Source organism: Dendrobates tinctorius, unplaced genomic scaffold, assembly GCF_039654945.1.
Source record: "Dendrobates tinctorius isolate UK_male_01 unplaced genomic scaffold, ASM3965494v1 ptg000024l, whole genome shotgun sequence".
NCBI lineage: Eukaryota > Metazoa > Chordata > Amphibia > Anura > Dendrobatidae > Dendrobates > Dendrobates tinctorius.
The window spans coordinates 11867652-11883796 of record NW_027361692.1 but is presented as its reverse complement, the minus strand read 5'-3'; positions in this window follow the sequence as shown (position 1 = coordinate 11883796).

Sequence of the window (16145 nt, the reverse complement as noted above, 5' to 3'; positions counted from 1 at the left end):
TTTGTTGCTAAGTCACAAAGTCAGGAGGATCAGGATGTGGTGGTGGAAGACGAGGTGCTGGATGATGAAGTCACTGACCCAAACTGGGAAGCTGGCATGCAGACTGAAGCCAGCACTGCTGAGAGGGAGGGATTGGTAGCACTAAAACAGGCAGGAAACAGCATTGTTGAGACCAGAGGGAGAAGGTGGAGCTCCTGCCTGCAGCTATCCTTGCACATTCTGACTTACCATCATCAGGTACTTCGAAATCCTTGTCCCAACCCAATATCCAGCCACCCACTTGTAGTGTCGTGATGTCGGCGATAAAGAATTCAGAGACGTACACTGATGTGCTGGTGCTTGGCTGCTAGGCCGTGCTTTTTTTTAATTCCTTACTTCCTCCTTCCTCTCCACGTCCCTGCCCCCGACTCCTCCTCTCCCCTACATCACTGTTACTAGGCAAAGAATGCAAACAAGGGCAACAGCCCACAAACAACAGGAGATGTGACAACATCACACCTCTTCTTTTCTCACGACAAAAAAAACTGAAACATTTGAAGAATATTGTCATTCAAACATTAAGTCTCACTGCAGAACATAGTCTGTAAGGTGGGCAGGTGGTCTGCGATAGGTCCTAGTTGGATAGCGGTGAGACAGCCCATCACCAGATAAGCCCTGAGTATCCCCGGAGACATCCCCTGTTAGGCTTACGGCATCTCCAGTCTCTGGCAGGAAGTCGTCGCTCTCCGCTTCCTCAATAGGCGTGGTTTTTGGGACGTGGCCCCGGAGTTTTTTAAAGTGGGACACATTTCGTGTGACCTGACGACTTTGATTCCGGGCAGTAACCATGGTGCCCTTAACGCCTATAACTTGAAAGGGTTCCGGATGGTACGGTGATGCAAACTTGCTAGTCACTTTTAACCTTTGTGCCAGGACCCAATCGCCCACCTGTATGGCCGGCTGTCTGCCTCGATGGTTGCGCTTATCTGCATACCGTTTCATCTTTTCCTTTGATATGGAGTCATTAATAGAAATCGGGGTCTGGACGGAGATTGCTGGAATGCTTGGAAGTTTGACCCGTAAGGGCCTGTTGAACAGTGCCGTTGCAGGGGGTATTCCCGTTGTAGAGTGCGGTGTAGCCCTGTACTGTCTGAGGAATGCGTTCAACTCTTGCTGTAAGTCCTTGTGCTCCATGGTAGCAATCCTTAGGGTCTTGTTGAGCGATTGCATGAATCGTTCGACTTCACCGTTGGCCTGAGGCCAGCAAGGAGTTATTTTCCGGTGTGTGAAACCCAGGTAGGTTGCGAAGGACTGAAAGTCTGTGCTATTAAAAGGCAGTCCATTGTCAGATTTCACGATCTCAGGTATGCCATATGCCGAGAAGATCTTGTCTAATTTTGGTAAAACAGCCTTGGCCTAGGTTGTAGAAACATGTTCGATGACTGGAAACCTTGAAAAGTCATCCATGATCACCAGCAGGTAGGAGCTATCTGGTAGACTGCAGAAATCGATGCTAACAGCTATCCATGGGCCGGCTGGCAGGGGTGTCATTTGTAATGGTGCACGTCTATGGGCAACTGTAGTGGCTTGGCACGGTATGCATGTTTCAACGAGTGCCTCCACCTTTTTGTCAAGTCCGGGAAACCACACTTTCTCCCGCAGTAGCTGCTTCGTTTTCATGACCCCTTGATGAGCTTCATGCGCCAGATCCAGTACCCTGCTCTGAAGTTTCTGAGGTATCACCAGGCGATTATCTCTTAAGAGCGTATTTGAGTCTGATACTGATAGTGAATGTCTCGCGTTAAAGAAAACCTCCAGGTACCCAGCTTGATCAGTAGGGTGAAGGCGGGCCTCAGCGAGAAAACTGCTCCAGTTCTTAGACCGAACCGTCTCTATCACAAATTGAAGTTGGTGATCGGCATCCAGCGCTTGCTTAATTTCCTGTATGGTCATAGCTTTCGGTACCGAATGGGCGACGACAAAGTTGACATGCTCCTCCGCCAGGATCGTCGCGGGGATGTCGTCTGTGGTGGGCTGTGGTGCTGGGTGTCTCGAGAAATAGTCTGCGGGATTTCCAGCTCCCGCCTCGTATCTCAACTGGAGATGATAGTTCTGTAAGCGGAGCAACCAGCGTTCAAGACGCGGGGGAGGCTTTGAAGAGGGCTTATTGAAAATTGGAACGAGTGGCTTGTGGTCAGTTATCACTGTGAATTGATGTCCAAAAAGGTATAAATGGAAATGAAGGCACCCCCACACAACTGCCAGGGCTTCTCTCTCAGTTTGTGAATATCGCTGCTCTGTATCCGTTAGTGTCTTGCTGGCATATGAGATTGTGGATATGTCGCCTGCGCTAGACACTTGTGTGAGAATTGCCCCTAGGCCTACTGGACTAGCATCCACCAGTAGCTGTGTGGGTTTTGACGGGTCAAAGTAGGCCATGACAGTGTCGCTGGTTAGGTTGGTTTTCAATGCGTCAAAAGCTGCTTGCTGCTCAGTGCCCCATGTCCACGGAGAGTCTTTCTTTGTGAGCTTTCGCAGAGGTTCAGAAACAGTGGCTAGGTCAGGTATAAATCGCCCACAGTATGTGACCAGTCCTAGGAAGCTGCGAACATCTGACACATTTTGCGGTGGGCTAGCCGATTTTATGGCAGCCACTTTCTGTGGGTCAGCTGAAACTCCTTGTTCAGAAAATATGTATCCAAAAAAAGTTAATGATTTTTGGTTAAATTCACATTTTGACGGATTGACAGTGAGATTGCAGGCTTGGAGTCTTTGAAATACTTGTTCTAGGCGATTGTCATGTTCCTCTTGGGTTGTGCCATAAATGAGAATGTCATCACTGACGTTGAGGACTCCTGCAATGCCAGACAGAACCTGGCTGACGATATTCTGAAAAATTTCTGCGGCCGATGAGATGCCAAAGTTCAATCTCTTAAATCTGCGCAGGCCCACATGCGTGCTAAAAGTTGTAATGTACCTGGAGTCTGGATGCAATTCAAGTTGATGATAGCCTGAGTTTAGGTCAATTTTTGAAAATACCTTCGCACCATTCAGGTCTGCGAGAATGTCATCAATAGTGGGCGTGATGTGCCTTTCTCTTTGGATCGCCCGATTGGCGTGGCGCATATCCACACATAGTCGGATTTTACCTGGCTGCTTCGGTTTAGGTGCAACAACGATTGGTGAAACCCAGGGGGTCGGGCCTTCAATGCGTTCGACGACATCGGACGCCTCCAGGTCTTGCAGTTCTTGCTCCACAAGCTTGCGGACATGAAATGGAATGCGCCTGTGGGGCTGAATAGAGGGCTGTACTGACGGATCTATATGCAATTTTATTTGAACATCCTTTAGCTTACCTAGGCCTTTAAAGAGATTTGGGTACTTCTGCATAATGTGGTGGGCCGAAGGACCTGTAATGCTGTTGACAAGGTTCACAAGGCCCAGAGATATTGCACTGGTACAGCTGAGAAGTGTGTCCGCAGAGCATTCTACCACATAGAAGGTGTCAGTGATGGACTTTCCTTCAGCTGCTACTTCTGACTGAAATTTTCCGCACAGGGGCAGTGCAGCTGCTGAGCCATAAGGAAAAATCTTTATATTAGTACTTTGTAGAGTAGGTTTGTTTAGGAGCTGGTTGTAGACTGTATGACTGATGACGTTGACTGATGCCCCCGTGTCCACCACGGCTTCTATTGGATTGCCATTTACTAGGATTACTCGTTTTGGATTAGTAACTGCGTGCATAGTATTAGATCCCTCTTCCGTCACGGAGAATAAATAGGTGCTGTGGGACTCGTCATTAATCTGCAGTGTTTGGATCTTCGGTGACCTAGGTTGTGCGGTGGTATGAGGAGATTGTGGCTTGGATCTACACACCTTTGCAAAATGATTTTGCTTTCCGCAATTATGACAAGTTCCTCCCTTTGCTGGGCAGACATTCTGGTGAGGATACGATCCACCGCAGATGTAACATGTGGCTGCCTGCGTGCGAGGCATATTTGGTTTCTGTGTAAGCTTTGCTATAGAAGATGTCGCGTCTGGCTCATGCTCGATGTTCTCTATCAGTTTAGCTTGTTTGTCTGCAGCATCATTTATACGCGCTGTATCTAGCAACTTCACTAACATCATGGTGGGGTCTCTGAGTGCTTGTCTCCTTAACTTGGAGGAAATACATCCTTGTACGATCTGCATTTGGATTTCTTTGTCTACCTCCGCAAATTCACAGTGCGCTGCAAGGTGTCGTAGCCGGACATGATACTCAGCCATGCTTTCTGTTGGCGAATGCTTTGACTGCCTGAACTTAAAAATTTCAAATGCCGGATTTCTGTGAGGGGAGAAGTGCTTGCTTAACGCAGCTTTGCTGAGCTCATAGTCCTTGTCCTCCCCTGTATTCGGCAGAGTAGTGAATATATCGTAAACCTGCTCCCCTGCGTAGTGTAATAGCATGGCTTTTTTCCGGGTATCATCAGAGACATTCATGGCTTGCAGAAATATCTCGAATCGCTTTAGCCATTTATCCCAAGATACTGCCAGGTTTGCTTGGGACTGATGCACATCAAAAGCGGGAAATGCGGGTAGACAAGCCATAGTGAGTGTTGAGAGCCTTGTAGACTGTTCGTGGGACTGAAATACCTGTGGCTGATAAATGAACGCTTCCTCGTCGCCAGTTGTAGTGTTGTGATGTCGGCGATAAAGAATTCAGAGACGTACACTGATGTGCTGGTGCTTGGCTGCTAGGCCGTGCTTTTTTTTAATTCCTTACTTCCTCCTTCCTCTCCACGTCCCTGCACCCGACTCCTCCTCTCCCCTACATCACTGTTACTAGGCAAAGAATGCAAACAAGGGCAACAGCCCACAAACAACAGGAGATGTGACAACATCACACCACCCACAGGCCCAAATGCTAAAAGGGGACATTTACAGGCTGCTTGCTGTGGAAATGTTGCCATTTAGACCAATAGACAAGGAGGATTTCCGCCTACTCATGGCATTAGCCATCCCTCGGTACTCAGTCCCCAGGGGCCACTTTTTATCCCGGTGTGGTGTCTCTGCCTTGTACCAGCACATGTCCAGGAACATCACTTGTGCTCTTACCAATGTACTTACTGGCATTGTCCGCTTAACGACCAACACGTGGACAAGCGCTTCTGGCTAGGGACGTTACATTTCCCTGACGGCACGCTGAGTGAACATTAAGATCAATTAAAGAAAAAATGTGCACAACAACCAATCATATAAAAAATACACATTTTTTAGTGACAAAAAAAGGACAAGGTTATTAAAAAGTGGGAAACCAAAATTTGGCAACAGGATCCAACCACATATTTTATAGAGGTTGTACATAAAGATTGATAAAACTACCACACTGCACAGGATATTACATCAAAGAAAAGAGCAAAAGTTCTTAGTAGATACACATTATCCTAAAAGAGTTTGAAAAACTACAAAAAATTAATCACAAAAATACAAAGATTACCTCTGGTGGGTGCCAGTGCCTGTCCCTACGTAAGTTTCGGCTATTGCCTTCTTCTGGGGGTCAGAACATGGTGATGAACATTGTGGGTGAACATTGTGGCTGGGGCCGAGTCACCCTCTGGCACAGAACATGTACTCCTGACACCGAGGATTGTTGGCCATATTTCTATTAGGGTTTCCTCTACCTCCTACAGCAGTTCCTTCCCCCCTTCCTGCTCCTCTTCGTCCTCCATCTCCACTGTGGTATCTCAGAGTATGTCGTCCACATCGGCTGGAAGTTCTGCATCTCTGCCTTAGCAAAGTGGTACCAGGCTCTACTGAAGCTAATTTGTCTAGGAGACAAACTGCACGCCATAACAGAGTTACTTAAAGGACTAACAGAGCAGACAGATGTGTGTTTTCTGCCACTGAACCTTTAACCAGGCATAGTTGTGTGTAATAATGAGCTTATCCTGGTGGCAGATGTGAAGCTTGGCAAGCTCACACACGTACCATGCTTGGCACATGTGCTCAACTTTGTAGTTCAGCAGTTTCTGAAAACACACCCATTTTTTAGAGCTTATGATCAAGGTACAATGCATCAGTGCCCATTTCTGCAAGTTGGTTACAGTTGCCGCTGCCCTGGCGGTGCTGAAGCAGTGCATGCAAGTGCCAGCTCACTGAGTGGTGTGCAACATCACCACATGCTGGAATTCCTCATTGCACATGCTGGCAAGGCTTTTGTAAGCAGAAGAGGTCAGTGGTTGAGTACCAGCTTCAACACGCTCGTTTGGTATTGTGGTCAGCCTCAACACATAACAACTGAAGAGTGGGCATGGATGTCTGACATTTATTTGGTTCTCCAAGATTTTGAGGACTCTACAAAGATGATGACCGGTGATGACAACATTGGCAGCGCAACTATCCCGCTTCTGTGCCTAATTAAACAGTTGTTGCTCATAATTAAACATGAAGCTTTGCATGCGGACAGGTGGAGATATAGGAAAACATAACACAGAGAGATTGTAGTCAGCCCAGCCTCATCTCATTTGCTCAGCACGAATTGGGCAACAATGATGAGCTGGATGCTGAGGAGGAAGAGGAGGAACAGGAGTTGGTGGCAAGCGCAACACAGGCTAGTAGCCACACAACCTTTGCCCTGTCTCTCCTACATGGATGGGATGAGGATGGGAATGAGGAGGAAGAAAGGGAAAAGGAGATGGAGTGTTGTCATAATCATGGAGACAGGGTTGACTTTATGGATGTTGGTACGTACTGTATGACCGAATTTATGTAACACTACCTTTCCAGTGAATCTCGCTTTACATTAGTTTTGGCCAAAAAAGAGTGCTGGCTGCTCACCCTGCTAGACCCACACTACAAGGAGAACTTTGCATATCTTATTTCTGAGGTGGAGGGGTTGTCTAAAGTGGTGCTATACCAGAAGTTCACAGTGGAAAATATGTTGAAAAATTCCCATCAGGCAGGAGGCAAGTTTCTTTGCCCAACCAAGGAAGAGAGGCCAGGTAGACACACATCAGGGGCAGTGGTACACTGTCAAAGGTGTGAGCCAATTTCATGACACCATCCCAGCGCACAGGTCTTAATGACCGGGTATTTTTGACAAGGAGGTAAAAGTTTTTAAAGGTGGTCAAGCAATACCTGTCCGACCAAACCAGCGTACTCTGAAATATCTCTGCAAATTTCAACTTCTGTGTCTCAAAGCTGAACAACTGGAATGAGCTGTCCCTCTATGTCTTCGAGGTGTTTTGCTGCCTTGCAGCTAGCGTCTTGTCTGAGTGGGTGCTACCACCACTCAGGCGGGCTTGAGGGGTGTCTCGGTAGCAATAGCGAGGGGGCTGCCCTTTCAGATGCAAAAAATCTTGTCTGACCCTATGGGGAGATATCTACTGGTCAAGGGCCTATTGGCGGGGAATTTAGTTACGATCTGCAGTCTGTACGCCCCTAACAAGAAACTCCTGAAATGGTTGTTAGCGACACTGAAAAAAATAGAAGATTTTAGAGAAGGTCTCCTTATTATAGGAGGTGACCTAAATGTTGCGCTCGAACTATTAATAGACACAACGAAAAAGAAAAGCACAATTTCCCTCAGAGATCTTAGTAGAATAAAACAACGGATCGACTCTTCACAAATAATAGACATTTGGAGGTACCTACACCCAAATGACCAAGACTTTACTTTTTACTCACACCCTCATGGGTCCTACCATAGACTAGACTATATCTTTATACCTAAAATCTACCTTCCTAATGCAAAAAGGTCCAATATATTACCTAATGTTTTCTCAGATCACTCAATAGTAAGATTTTTTGCATCTGAAAGGGCAGCCCCCTCGCTATTGCTACCGAGACACCCCTCAAGCCCGCCTGAGTGGTGGTAGCATGGAACCATGTGTCATAGTGAGCTCGCTCAAAATTGGGATTTTTGTTTGGTTTAAAATGGGTTTCTTGCACTAGCAGAACATCATTTTGTTTCTTGAGAAGGGCCAGTGTATGTTGCCTAGTGACTGGTGAATTAAGACCATGTGCATTGAACGTGGCAAAGGTAAATACCTTATCATGAGTATCCATGAGTATGAAGGGGGGAGTTGGCAGAAGCCTGTTGGGAAGACGTCCACCGTTGCCTCAGTTGCAAAATGATGCCCAGATTAGATAGGTATGAAGGTTAGAGAATGAAGGGTATAGAGGGGAAAAGAGACAGGAAGAGGGAGGAAAAAGAAAACATAAGTTTCATCTTTGAAACAAGTCTTTACGAACTACTAAAGATTAGGTCAAATAACCTTTCAACCATGTTTGTCGGCAATCAAGGGAGAGAAGAAAAACTACATCGCCTATAGCCTTGGTGAGCATGTAGTCTGTGGTAGAATGGGATGTGGGGCTTAGGGAAGTGAGTAAGGGGGGGGATAAGGATGGGATGGGAGGGAAGTTAGTAAAGGAAAAGATTATGGGAAAACAGCCTTAGAATATCACAAGACTAAAGACACAATAATTACATAACCACTAAGAATAATGCACAAAAAGAGGAAATAATTCTTGGATCTGGATGGAGGCAGGTCACATGTTCATGTTACTTCAATGTCCCCTTTAGATGACGGTGTCTTAGTCAACTTTCTTTTCAGTCTCTGTGCTTTGGGAGAGCCCGTGGTAATCCAAGGGGGAGGTGGTTGTAGAGGCCGGAGAAGAGAAGCCGTGTGGAAAGTCTCTAGGTCAGGATAGGTCTCCAGGCCAATACCTAGAGATTTGCAAACTTTGCTGATGTCGGCAGATGATCTGACCAGAACCTTTTTTCTCCCGCGGAAATGGAGATCCCAAAAGGGTAAAGCCAGCGGAAGCGGTAACCTTTATGAATCTGGGCATCCGTGAATGGTTTAATAAGCCATCGCTTTCTGAGAGTAGTGGCTGAAAGATCTGGAACAGTCTCAGGTGTGAGCCTTTATAGGTAATCTCCTCCGACTCACGAGATCTGCGCATAATCAGCTCTTTTGTACGGAAGTCTAGGAAACGGCATAGAACATCTCTTGGGGGTTCCCCCTGTTTTGGTTTAGGGCGCAAGGACCTGTGTACTCGTACAAGCTCAATGTCAGTGGGGTCCCCATCCAACAGAAGTTTCCCAAAAATCTCTTTGGCTGCCTTGGCGAGAGCATCAAATGCCACAGATTCTGGGAGACCTTTAATTCTATCGTTGTTTCTACGCTTGCGGTTCTCATGGTCCTCCAGAGTTGATTGGCTATCATGTAGCTGGTTTTCATGGGCTTTTAAACTGTCAAGGAGACCATTGGTGTGCTGTGACATAGCTATTTGGCTTTGTTTCATGTCCTCTAGCCTGTGTCTTTGTTGAGATAGGTCATGCTTAATTTCAGCGAGCTCTTTTCCGATAGGTTTAATGGCCCTGGACAGGATCAGTTTAATGAAGGAACGTGTTACCAAATTGTCCCTTGAGTCTCCACCTGTCTCAGTATCGCTTCCAAGATCAGAGTCTGAATCATCCTATGTACAAAGATCTGTATGACATGGAGATCTAGTAGGGTCAGGTAGAGCAGTTTGCTTCTTCAAAAATTTATCCACATCGGCTTGTGTAATGGATTTCAGGGGCTTGGCTGTGAAACATTGCGTTTTAGCTCCAGATTGCCCCATATTTGTATATAGAAGGCTATAGGATTTTGAAAAATTATAATTTAATCAAGCATCTCCCCTTGCCTGTCGCTAGGGGGCAGTCTAGGTATTCATATCGTGAGTACTGTATAGGCCAGGGAAAGGAAGGCACAATCCTGGTTTGCAAGGAATTATTGCTGGCTATTTGGGGCCAGAGTCATTGTGTGTGGAGGGGGCTGCCTAGTGCGAATGTGGGACACCAGGTGTTCTTGCGTAGCACAAGCACTAATTTTGATGTGATTCCCTCTTTCCCATACAATCCACCACAGTCAGTTTAAATGAAATCAAGTCCCTACCGCAGTCCAGCATATGTTCTGTGCCTGGCCTGTATCCCAGCAGCTCCAGGATCCGGTCCCTGCAGAAAAGATTCTAATCCAGGTGTAGGAAGGATGAATATGTCCAGGATTCTTCCTTCTGTATACAGGTGCTTCAAGCAGTGTAGCAATCCTACTCCAAGCTTTCACTGCTTCAAGTCTACTGGCCTCTCTGCAAGCAGGATGAGACAGCAGAAAAGCAAATCAGTTATAACTCCAGTCCAGATAAAACAAAGATTCCAAATTTTTTGCCAGTTGTCCAGGGTATCCTCCTGAATGATTCTTCAAAAAAATCTTGATAATAGAAGATCTTAGGCACTGGATAAGTTGCTTCAAATAGGTGGCAAAGGGAGAGCTCAGAGCTCAGGCATTCACCATCTTCCGAGAAGAAGCATCTCTTCAGAATACAGAAAGAGAAGAAATTTGAAGTAGACCTGAAGAAACAGAGGAATGGAAGCATGTGACCCAAAAAAAAGTAGGAGTATTGGGAGGCAGTCAGCACCCATACTGCACAGGAATTAGTACCAGGTTCTCACACAGAAGAATGATGATCAAATATGTCTAGACAAGACTTTACCCACAAAAAAACAACCTTTTAAGTGCTCAGAGTCCTCTTGAATGGTGAAATAAAAATGCTGTGAAGAAGAAACAGAGTGGGGGTCATGGGAGTTTCCCTGTTGAGAGGAACAGAGGCCGCTATCTGCAGACCGGATATAACCTCAAGAGAAATGTGTTGTCTTCCAGGTGTTAACATCAAAGATCTGTCTGACAAGATATCAGGACTCTTCTGACCTACACATGACTAACCATTCCTGCTAATACATATGGAGACAAACTACACCACAAGAAAAGACCTGGAAACCATCTGCAGTGACTCTGAAGACTTAGGGTACCGTTACACTTAAAGATGCACCAGCGATCCCGACAACGATACGACCTTGTCAGGATCGCTGGTGCATCGCTACATGATCGCTGGTGAGCTGCCAAACAGGCAGGACGCTGGTATCTACGGTAAATATCAGGTTACTAAGCGGCGCGCGTCACTTAGTTACCCAATGTGTACCTTAGAAACCTGCGTGCTCGCACGGGGAGCTGCAAGCACGCAGGTTTCTAAGGTACACATCGGGTAACTAAGTGACACGCGCCGCTTAGTAACCCGATATTTACCTTAGATACCAGCTCCCAGTGCCTGCTTAGAGTGCTGGGAGTCTCACTGATCGTTGGCTCCCGCTGCCACACGCAGCGATGAGCGCTGAACAGCGGGAGAGCAACAATCAAAAAATGGCCCAGGACGATCCTGAACGATCAGCATTACCCGGTAGGGGGCGCGGTCGCTGGCGAGATCGCTGTGGCGTCACAAAATCAGCGATCTCGCTAGCGATCTCACTGTCTGTGACTGGGCCTTTAGGCAAGGAAATGAAAGAACTGGGAGCACAGGTGGTCTTCTAATCCATCATCCCAGTGGATGGCCATGGAACAAGGAGGTGGAACAAGATTCTACAGGTAAAGAACTGGTTATGTGCAGTCAGTAAGGATTTGGATTTCTGGATCACGGGGTGAATTACCTATACGATGGACTACTTGCTAGAAATGGGCTGTACCTTATCATGACTGGAAAACACATATTTGAAAGTTACCTTGCTACACTTATCAGGAGAGCTTTAAACTAGAACATTGAGGGAAGGGAAGAAAAAGGCCCGGGAAAGCTATTAAGTTAACAAATACAATTGAGAAATCTGCTATTAGAGGTGGAAAGGAAGAAGAAAGACAAAAAAATCAAAATATTGGAGACAGCGAAGTCAATCACAAATTAAAATATTTCTACACAAATGCACAGAGCATGGGCAACAAACAAGGGGAAAAAGAAATATGATGTCATTGGCACGATGCACATGACTGGACTACAAGGCTAGACGGATACAACTTATTTCCAAGAAGCAAACTTAATAAACGAGGAGGTGTCACATTGTATGTTAGAAAAGTGTATATCTCCACAGAGATTGCAGCTTCAGAGACTGGGAGTTCTGTGATAACTATCTGAGCAAGAATACAAGGAGATAACAACAGAAATGACACCATTGTAGGCCTTTACTAAAGGACACATTGAAAAGCTAAAGATATGCATGAACTATTTATGCATCAGATGGCCAAGTTCTCAAAAAATATGACATATTGATCATGGGAGATTTCAACTGTCCAGACTGTTGTGAACTCATTTTCTGGTCTGCCTCTGGTTTCAGGTGAGGGAGCTGGTTGTGCTGACAGAGGAGTTGTGAGTTCTCTTTCCGGGCTCCCTCTGGTGGTGGCAGGAGGTAATGAAGCTGATCTAATTAACAGAGACCTGCCACAATGATAATGAGGATGAGGATTGGACATCTGGAGTCTCAGACTGGATTTAAGACAGCCGACTCCTTATTCCCATGCTGGTGATTTTTTCCTGCCTCCTGAGGTCTTAGTTTCCAGTTCAGTTCTTGCCTTCTCAAGCTAAGTGTTCTCTGCTAATGTTCACATTTGATTTGGTTTGGTCTGTTCAGTTTTTTGTGTGGTCAGCCAGCCCCGGCTGGGGCTGTGCTGAATTTCCATTCTTATGTCACTGTATGTGCCAGTTTGCTTTTTGTCCCTTATTAAATTGGCCTCTTTTTGCTCTGTTCTCAGAATATGCTAGAGTGCTGATATAGTGGGAGAAGTCTAGTGACTTCAGGGGTTTTTTGCTATCAGAAGTGTTGGACATTTTTGCAGGGTTGTTTGGCGTGATTGCAGACAGTATCTTTCCTTTCCTGTCCTTTCTAGTTAGTGTGGGCCCCATCATTTGCTCAGCCTATTTTCCTACCTGTGTTTGTGCTTTCATCTTGTCTCACCGTCAATACATGTGTGGGGGCTGTCTATTCCTTTGGGGTCTGCTCTGGGGCAGTTTAGATTTCCCCTTTTCTTCTTTAGGCTTATTTAGTCCTCGTAGGTACGCTCCACGGCTGCTGTTAGTTATGTGGTTTGGATCAGGGGTCTGCAATCCGCATAGTTACCAACCTCTCTGGTTTTCTGTGACTTAGCTTGGTCTTGTTTTCCTCCTCGGTGACCCATTCATAACACCAGACATTTGTAGGAAATCGCTCTTGGGAAAAAGTAAGAGGACAAACAAATTCTTATCCGCACTTGCTGGCAACTTTATCTTCCAAAAGGTATAGGAGAAAACAAGGGGGATCTGCTACCTTGAATCTAATCCTTATAAACAGGGAAGAAATAGTTGAGGAGGTAAGAATGGCTGGGACCCTAGGAGGCAATGAACATGCTGTCATAGAATTTTGGATAACTAGAGGAGGATGACCTGTGAAGAATTGGACTTCAAGATTTGATCTCAGAAAAGCGGATTTTAAGGGACTGAGAAAGAAGATAGGAGGGATACATGGCTGTATGTCCTTAAGGACAGATATGTCCAGAAAGGGCAGGAAATTTAAAAAAATGAGATTCTCAAAGCACAATCGTTAACAATCCCAAAAAGAGGGAAGAATAGGAGGCATTTAAGAAAACCATTATGGATGAACACAGTACTTAGACACATATTAAAAAGGAAGAAATAAATGTTTATCAAATGGAAAGAGGGAGGCATATCTAAAGAAGAATATAGTGCTGTCTGCTGGGCATGCATCAGATTATATAAAGCTGATAACGAATTAAGGCTTGCAAGAGATGTCAAAAGCAAAAAAAGGATTTTGGAAGTATGTAAAATGTAAAAAAAAAAGAAAAGATGCTATAGAGTTTTTACAGGATGAAAATAGTGAAGTGGTAAAAAGTGATGCTGAGAAGGCCGAACTTTTAAATCTCTATTTTGCATCTGTTTTCTCTCAGAAAGTAAATGTAACATCAACTGATCTTCACTGTACTATTGAAGGAATAGAAAAATCCACACTATTTATAAACTAAGTAATAGTGAGGGAATACTTAGCTAACATAAATTAATTAAAGTCTCCAGGTCCAGATAAATTACTTCCTAGAGTACTGAATGAGATAGCAAAGGAAATTATTTAAACACTCTTCATAATTTTTGAAAATTATTGGAGAACTGGAGGAGTCCCAGAAGACTAGAGAAGAGCAAATGTTGTTCCTATCTTCAAAAAGGGGAGAAAGGTGGACCAAGGGAACTATAGGCCTGCGAGCCTGACTTCTATACCAGGAAAGATCTTAGAGCAAATAATTAAAAAACATGTATGCAAGTATGAGAATGAGCATGAAGTGATTAACCAAAGCCAGCAAGAGTTTGTAACTAATAAATAAGTCATGTCATGCTAACTTAAATTCCTTCTATGACAGAATCACTGACTGAGTGGATCAGGGAAACGCAGTAGATATAGTATATCTTGACTTCAGAAAAGCATTTGACAAAGTATTTCATACCATCCTTATTAAAAAAAATGACCAAGTATGGAATGGACAAGGCAACTGTTAGGTAAATTCATAACTGGCTTAGCGATCGTATCCAAAGAGTGGTCATAAATGGCTGCACATCCAGTTGAAAGAATGTCTCAAGTGGGCTACCACAAGGTTCTGTTCTGGGCTCTGTGTTGTTCAACATCTTTATCAATGATTTAGATGAAGGAATTGAGGGTACACTGATTACATATGCTGGTAGCACAAAGCTAGATACAAGCAGATCTAAACAAACTGGAACTGTGGACAGCAATGGTTTTTAATTGGAGAAATGCAAAAGTCCTACATTTGGGCAAGAAAAATTAAAAAAACATACAGAATCGGAGGAATAGGGTAAGCAACAATACAGGGAGAAATGCAAAGACCTACATCTGGGCTAGAAAAATTAAAAAAGCATATACAGAATAGGAGGAATGGGGCTAAGCAACAGCACATGGGTATACTAATAGATCACTGACTGAACATGAGTCTACAGTGTTATGCAGCAGCAAAAAAGGCAAACAAAATTCTGGGTTACATTAACAGAAGCATAGATCATGTGAAGTAATAATCCACATCTACTCTTCTTTGGTCAGACCTCATCTGGAATACTGTGTCCAGTTCTGGGCACGACATTTTAAAAAAGCCATGAACAAACTTGAGCAAGTTCAAAATGGTTATCCGTCTGCAAACAAAGTCCTATGAGGAATGGCTAGAGGATTTCTGAATGTTTAACCTGGAAAAGAGAAGACAGAGAGGAGACTTACTAGCTGTCTACAAATATCTCAAGGGCTGTCACTTGGTATAGGGATCAGCTTTATTCTCATTTGCACAAGGAAAGACTAGAAGCAATGTGATGAAACAGAATGGGAGGAGACAGATTAGATATTAGAAAAAACTTTTTGACAGTAAGGGTGATCAAATAGTGGAACAGGCTGCCACGAGAGGTGGTGAGTTCTCCTTCCATGGAAGTCTTCAGAGGCTGGATAGGTGTCTGTCTGGGATGATTTGGTGAAACCTACATTGAACAGGAGGTTTGACCAGATGACTCAGGAGGTCCCTTCCAAATCTACCATTCTATGACTCTATGCTCCTTGCTTTGAAGCTGCTTGGATCACTCGATCCAGCCTGCTTCAGTGCTACTGCTAATGCTGCACATGAGTCTACAGTGTTATGCAGCAGCAAAAAAGGCAAACAAAATTCAGGGTTACATTAACAGAAGCATGCAGTCTAGATCATGTGAAGTAATAATCCACATCTACTCTTCTTTGGTCAGACCTCATCTGGAATACTGTGCCCAGTTCTGGGCACGACATTTTAAAAAAGACATCAACAAACTGGAGCAAGTTCAAAATGGTTATCCGTCTGCAAACAAAGTCCTATGAGGAATGGCTAGAGGATTTCTGAATGTTTAACCTGGAAAAGAGAAGACAGAGAGGAGACTTACTAGCTGTCTACAAATATCTCAAAGGCTGTCACTTGGTATAGGGATCAGCTTTATTCTCATTTGCACAAGGAAAGACTAGAAGCAATGTGATGAGACAGAATGGGAGGAGACAGATTAGATATTAGAAAAAACTTTTTGACAGTAAGGGTGATCAAATAGTGGAACAGGCTGCCACGAGAGGTGGTGAGTTCTCCTTCCATGGAAGTCTTCAGAGGCTGGATAGGTGTCTGTCTGGGATGATTTGGTGAAACCTACATTGAACAGGGGGTTTGACCAGATGACTCAGGAGGTCCCTTCCAAATCTACCATTCTATGACTCAATGCTCCTTGCTTTGAAGCTGCTTGGATCACTCAATCCAGCCTGCTTCAGTGCTACT